This window comes from Peromyscus eremicus, chromosome 18 (assembly GCF_949786415.1).
Source record: "Peromyscus eremicus chromosome 18, PerEre_H2_v1, whole genome shotgun sequence".
Lineage (NCBI taxonomy): Eukaryota > Metazoa > Chordata > Mammalia > Rodentia > Cricetidae > Peromyscus > Peromyscus eremicus.
The window spans coordinates 39,145,684-39,153,552 of record NC_081434.1 but is presented as its reverse complement, the minus strand read 5'-3'; positions in this window follow the sequence as shown (position 1 = coordinate 39,153,552).

The following is a 7,869-nucleotide window of genomic DNA, read 5'->3' as shown; positions in this document are numbered from 1 at the left end:
GTTCTCATGCCCAGTTGGGGTCATTGTACCCAATTATTATGTGCGTTAATTCTTTATCACCTCTCCCTCTCTCCATGTCCATGAAATATGGAATTAATAGAAAGTTGGACTTTATACTGTTTCCAGCTCAAGGTTCCTTCCAGTTAACACTTCAACAGTCTACAAGCATTCTGGTTTTTAAAATTAGAATGCACAGTACCAGATTTCCTTTCTGCATTTACACACATACCCTGTGATTTGGTTAATCCTTCTCTTTCCACCTCCCTCCATCTCCACTCCCTCTCCACCTGTATGGTAAACCCTCCAGTATTCCGCCCCCCACTGCCATGTCACATGTGTGCCCCTACCCTCTCCACTGCCCTCCTGAGGTGTCTTTTGTCACTCTTGTGGCCCCTTTTTAGTTTCATGACCTTTACCCACATTTGCTCCCATGTAACTGCATATATATATATATATATATATATATATATATATATATATATACACACATATATGTATGTGTGTGTGTGTGTGTTAGAAGCAATAGCTACATATGACAAAGAATATGTGGTTACTTGTCTTTCTGAGTCTGGGTTAGTTCACTTAACGTATTTTTCAACTTGATTCATTTTTCTGCAAATTTCAGCTCCACATTTTATTATGACTGAATGAAATTCCATGTGCATATGTACCACATTTTCATTACCCATTTGTCAATTGATGTACATCTAGGTTGGTTCTATTCCTTTGCAGTTGTAAGTGGAACAGCAATATACATGAAGATTTAAATATCTCTGCACTAGGGTACATAGTCCTTTGGGTATCCCCAGTGATGGTATAGTTGGTCATGTTGTAGTTCTAAACAACTTCCACACCTACTTCCTTACTGGCTGCACCCAGTTTAATTATTTGCACCAACAATGAAAAATACTTTTTCCTTCCCTACAGCTTGCCAATATTTTGATTTTTCCCCTTAATCATAACCATTCCTACTGGGGTGAGATAGAAATCAAAGTATTCTTACTTTGCTAAATTATGGTTAAAAATGTTAAATGCTTTTTAAAGTATTTACTTTAAAAATATTTATTGTCATTGTGTTTCTTTTTGATTTCAAAGTATCAAAAATGCTCTGCTTTTGACATTGGCCTGAAATGATCTTCCCTGGCTGCAGGTATGGCCTTCTGCTGCTCCTGTCTCCCCAACCCAAGCAACACGAAGTTAGGAATTGTTTAAAAATGTTGGGCCTCCATGTTCCTAGGCTCTTCCTTGAGGGCAGGTGCACAGGCTTCACCCTGAGAAGGGAGGATGGTTGTGGGTTTCGGATTTTGAAATCAGTGTTTCCAGCACTCAGGATTAAAATAAAAAGAAGAATGCCTTTGCCTTTGTCTTCAGGGATATGAATTTTGTGAATTCCTCTAGCTCAGTGATTCTCAACCTTCCTGATGCTGTGACCCCTTAGTACAGTTCCTCATGTTGTGGTGACCCCCATCCGTGAGATTATTTTCGTTGCTATTTCATAACTATAATTTTTCCACTCTTGTGAATCATAATGTAAACATCTGAAATGCAGGATGTCTGATATGCACCCCCTGTGAAAGACTCGCTTGACCCACAAAGGGGTCAGGACTCATGGGCTGAGAACAGATGCTCTAGATGTCTAAGAGTTTTAGAAACCGCCTGGCTGATTATCACTTAAATTTGTTTGTTGTAATTCTTGTTTTCCACAATAACTATCTACCTGCTTCTAACAAAATTTTGGCACAATTTCATAAAATAAATTATTATTTGTTACTATGGGCCAAGATTATCATAGTTATGAAGTATTAATACTTAATGTATTAATGATTTGTATTCTAAATTTTAATAAAAAATGAATCAGTAACTCAAAGAAATCAAAACTACATGTTAAAAAAAAAAAGATGTCTATGGTCATAATGTGCTGACCAGAGAATTGACTGCACACTACAGTAGAGCATCACAACATCCACTTTTAAGTGGTACTTTGGATTCTCCACCTAGAAGGAAAACGCTTAATTTCTATCCTATTGCAATCAGATGTATAGAAATTCTAAGCACTCATAAACCAACTCTTATAATGTTAAAACTTTAAAATGTAAAAAGTAAGTGGAAAAAGTTCAACAAAACAATGGTGTGGCCGGGCGGTGGTGGCGCACGCCTTTAATCCCAACACTGGAGAGGCAGAGCCAGGCAGATCTCTGTGAGTTCAAGGCCCAGCCTGGACTACAGAGTGAGTTCCAGGACAGGCCTCCAAAACTACACAGAGAAACCCTGTCTCGAAAAACAAAAACAAAAAAAAAAAAAAAAAAAAAAAACCAATGGTACGGTTACTGGAAGGAGAGAATGGGGAAGCAGTTAGCCAGGGCAGAAGAAGGAAACTGGGGGAAGTACATGGTACCTATGTGAGAATAAGGATGCTAAAGGAGAGGGAGACTAGGGATTCCGGTTGCTGAGTCAACATTCACAGCAAACGCTTTCCCCTTTGTGTTTCTAGGAGGCATCTTATCAACGTGGTTCAATGCCATGACCATCTCGGCACTTGGTAGCAGGACATGGTGGCTGGGAACGGTACTTGTGAAAGTGTGCGGATGGAAGTGATGGCATTTAGGACTTTCTATCCCCAAACATGGTACCGTGGCATTTTAAGAAACAGTAGAAGCTGCAGGTCTCTCAAACCCCACCAGTTTGCTTGGCCAGGCCGCTATTGCCGCTTGGTTTTACTCGGTCCATTGTGGTTAGTACTTTTTGAAATTATTTGTTTCTTTTTTATGCTTATTTTCCAGCCTCAGCTTCACTACACACACACACACACACGCACACGCACACGCACACGCACACGCACGCACACACACACAAAGACTCAGACATACCCCCTAGACTATATGCTGTGTGATGTCTGTAACGCTGTCCTGATCCTCATGGGATCCTCCGTGTCTGCAGCTCCCACCTACCTGGCTTCATCTTTCATCTCTTGACAGTCATGGAGGAAAACCTGAGTCATCAGGCAGAAGAGTAGCAGGATTGAGGGAGGTGGGTTTCTCAAACAGGACTCAAGGGTGAGCCAGGGGAAGAGGCTGGCACGGGGTCACACAGTCATCAGACAGTGTTCTGGTGCTCCTCAGGGGAGGGCCTCAACCACATTGTGGGGTGCTGTGAGTATAAGATCTTGACCCAGAGCCAACTTGCTTGCTTTCTCTCACTAAACTATCAGTGGCCGCCAGCTCTTAGGTGGGCTGTCCTGTGCCTTCGGGAACCAATTGTTTGGACAGATATGTCACAAGGCATTGCCGGTGTGTAGGACAACTCCATAAACATGAACTGATAAAGGCGGGAATGATGCATAGAGGAGTGAACTGAGTGGTCATCCATGGCCCATTGCAGACAGAAAGGAATCCGTCCCACACATTCCAGACAAAAAGGAACTGGTGGGGGAAATATCAAAAGTGGATACAGAGTGAATCTGCACATATGAAATGTAAGTAAATCTTAAGTTTCTTTAATGTAAGATTTAATATCTTTGCCTCTGTGTCATTGGTTCCTAAGGAATACTCCCCTGTGTCCTTCCTTCTCAGGTCAAACTTTGATCAGGTGCCATTGTAATCTTGCTTAAAAGCATAAATGAATATAAAAACTAGCAATAGCAATTTACCATAGGGTATGTAGTTCACCTGATATGTATCCATTCTTTAGTATGATTAGTGAGTGAAGAGCTGTCTTCCTGCCCTGTAGAGAAAGTTCTATAGAGGGAAAAAGAATGTGTATTTTTATTATTTATCTAGCTCTTGGTATGTTGCATATTATGAATAGTAACTGTTTTGTGAATGAAACCATGGGTAAATGTATAATTGAGTGCATATGTATTTGCACACATGCGTGTAAAAAGACAAAGTACAGACAAAGAGGAAGTGATACAGGAGTTCACAGGGATAAACCATCATTTCTAGCTTCTGCAGTGTATGCGGGATGTCTTGGGGCATGTTGCAGAAGAGGTAACAGCTTCCACAGTGTATGTGGGATGTCTTGGGGCATGTCGCAGAAGAGATATAACAGGAGGTTTGATGAAACCCAGGCAACAAATATGCTAATCTTTTCATCTAGAGAATTGGAGGCCAGGTGGAGATGAAAAATCCTTTAACAAGAGCTAAAGGTACAGATAGGACAGTGTAGTTGCAGTCCAGGTAGTCGCACAGTATGGCCGAACAATAGATGAGTTATGTAAAGACCTGCTCAGGTCAAACTTAGCAGCAGAGTGTGAGATGCTCCACTGATTCTATAGTGTCCCCAACAGAAAGGTTGATGGAATTCAACACATCACAAAGAACATTTTGAAGCAGGTTTCTGTGGTCTAGAAATCTTCATGTCGTGTGCTTTATATAAATGTGAGCATTCTTGTGTGTGTGTGTGTGTGTGTGTGTGTGTGTGTGTGTGTGTGTAGGCCAAAGGTCAGCATTGGGTAGCTTTCCTTGATCACTTTATTTTTTAAGTCAGTGTCGCTCACGGATTCAGCTACTAGCCATCCCCAGGGATCCTCCCATCTCCACCTCCCCAGCTTTGAGATGAAAGGCACATGTCATCTGTCTGGCTTGTTACATGGGTACCAGGGATCTGAACTCAGATGTTCTTGTTTGAGCAGCATTTTATGAGCTGAACCATCTCCTCAGTTTCTGATATACTATATGCTTTTCTTTTGTAAGACAAATCAAGCGTATTTTGCCACCAGCCTATTATTAGCACATTAGCAAGAGTGTAAGCGCTAACCTTTCAAAGAAACAGCCACATACAAAAGGGAAGAGTCACTTTTTTATTATTTTTTTAAGCAGAAGCATAATTACTTATACAAAACATACATTCTCGTTAGAGGAACTCATTAGAAGTTGCTTACAGCTAATAGAAGACAGTCTAAAATTGAAGCCTCAAATCAATGCCTCTTTTTCTGAAGGTGTGGGCCCTTAAAGGGTCTACTTCCACACTAGTCTGTCACTCAGTGGTACTAGAGAGAGGATCCATGTCAAATTTGCTTTCCATCCCCTAGGCCTCCTTGACAATGACCACTCAGTTTGGCACCAGAGGGGAGGGCGCTGCTGCAAGGCTCAGGTGGGACAAAACTATCCAAGAGGGACAGTTGAGTTCTCTTGTACTATCTCGATTGCTTCTTTCTCCCTTTCCTTCTTTCTTTTCTCTCTTTTTCTCAATACCCTCCTCACTTTTTATTTGGTTTGTTTTGGGAAAAAAAATTACACTTACTTAGCTGGAAGAATGAAACTTAACATTAGAATCTCAAATATACCACATTTCAAGTGTGTCTCTGACTCGATTTCTGAAATCAAGCTTCCTGGCCAAGACAAAAAACTTCTCCTCTGCTCCCAGCAAAGAGTTACAGCGTCATGAACATCTGGAATACATATTCAGCTTCTTTACATGACTCCCATAGACCTAATCCCGTTGGGTTCTCGGACTATAAAACGTGTTAACATAGTTACGCCACACACATGATTTTGTCACATAACATTTGTTTAAGAGGGCCAGCGAGAGGCCCGTTTAAGGTGATGAGACAGTTCAGGGTACCCATGCAGCCCCGTTGGCCTTTCTGACTCACTTTACGGACTGAACTAACTTGCAGGATCCTGGGGCTAAGTTATTCTCCAGGTAGTACAGATTAATAGCTGTCAGAGTTTGTTCTACAATGGGGTGACCCCAGCTTCAGCATGAGTGATGGGGCTGCCCCAGCACAGAGCTGCATCCTCCCATCATTCATTGAAGTCATGGCTCTCCCTTCCTAAAGAAAATTCCCCTGGGTAGGGTAAACGCAGTGTTAGTATTGGCATGCTTGTGACATGGGTGCCACTGAAATACTTCACAAGGGTTCAGTAGAGACCCTGTGGGAATGTTATCCATTAGCTGCAGAAATGCATGGGGATGGCCCTTGGTGCAGAACACTGATAATTGTCATTAGATAGTTCTTTGTGACCTCACTTAACATCTGCTCTGGGTTGATTCCTCCCACTGTGAAGATTCCGTTCAGTCCCCAGGGCCTTTGGGCTTTATGTCATGCTTGTTTTATATTGGGTCATGAGAGTAGGTTAGTTGCTCTGTTGGGCTTGTGCTTACGGGCAACACGTGGCAAGCTGTCTATGATTTCATTTGCATTATCTGCTCAATCCCCAGGAGTTAGAGATTTGGTAAGGGCTAGGTGTCAGGAGGTTTGACCTGAAAAGACCCTTGGTATAAACAGAGGCCCCCACTTAGAAGCCTCAGGCTCCTCCCAACTCTGTAAATTCTACAGTCATCTCGGGATGCCTCTTGCTTTGCCAACCAGTGGAGTGAGATTAACAACCCTGGCACCTTGCAGAGGAGCTCACCAAGGCCAGGATGTGGGATCACTACCTTGATGGGAGCCAAAGTGGGCAGAGAGCCTGCCAGTTGGGTTGGCAGGACTCTAACTCCAGTAAGATCCAAATCTGAAGTCACCATTTTCCTTGGGAAGAACCGGGGATGTGAAGCCAGGGTTGATTCCAGGGAGCTAGTCAAGCTAGCACTCATTAGATGGGAAAAGTAAGAAAGGAAGGAGTCGGGTGCAGAGGGGCAGCAAAGAATACCCGGACTCTTCAACCTTAAGAAACCCAAAACAGCAAAACAAAGACGGTGTTTGCTGGAGCCGGGCCCTCTGAGAAGTGGGCTAGTCATCGAGTGAGCCCACATGTCTGAACAAAGCTTATCTAAGTCACGTTGGGGGTTCGCAGAGTGCTGCTTAGCATTGGAGCTGCTTTACTGCAGCTCCCCATACCTAAAGATCCAAGAAGACTTTCCTGCAGGAAGCCCAGGAAAGCACAATGCTCTCTAGTCCACGTTGAGCTTCAACTGAGCTTTTGGGTTGCGCTCGTCCACCTCTTCCTTCTGGAAAGTAATTGTCTAATTGTGCTGCTCCGAGAGCTTGCTTTGTTTTATTAGAAGCAGCCCAGTATGAGAGAAGGTCTGTCTGAACCAGAATGAATAACTAGATTAAATCTGGGGTCTGTAATTTACTCTCCATACATTAGCAAAAGCACTTAACTTCTCGTAGCTTTCTTCCTGTGTCTCACAAGGACTTCAAGAGTGTTATATATTCCTAGAACGGCACTAAGCCCTTTTTAGTGAAAATGAAAATAGAATATTCCATTAAAGCACACGAGAATTAAATGAGATCATTAAAATAAGATGAGATAAAGAATTGGATATAATATGCATTCACTCGTGGTAGTGGTAGTATAATTATTAACTGACCAATCCTACTGAACAGCCATTAAACACCTAGATGTATACTCAGAGCTAGGGATGTGTGGATAAACAGTTATGACTTAGCTATGACTACACTATACTGGGAACTAGCAACAGACGAGGCTACTGAAGAAGGGGATGCTTTGAAGGTTAAGAGGAGGCCTTAAATGGACCAAAGGACAATGAGGACCCACTTCATGTGCCTGAAGAAGTGTGAGACCCTTGAACATACAATGTTATGGAAATAGCTTCAGCAATCGTTCATTGGCTGGATTCCTTGGGTGGGAGGGAGACTGGTTAAAAAAAATCCACACACTAATGAGGCACTCATCGACCCACTGGAGAAGGATGGAAGAAAACAGGAAGGAAAGGAGTGTGTCTTAAGAATATTACAAGAGAGTGGAGGAATACTGGTGAGGTATGATGAGTAAGTACACAGAGATATCACAGAAGCAAGCCGAGACTAGCCTCACCCTTAGAGAGGTCCAGAGCCCTTGAAGAATAAAGAGGAAAACTGAGAAAATAAGTATGCACCCACAAAATGGACATAGCTACTAGAGTGCCAGCTGACATTAATAACAAGAGTGTATATAGCACCTAGCAGCAGAAAACGATGTT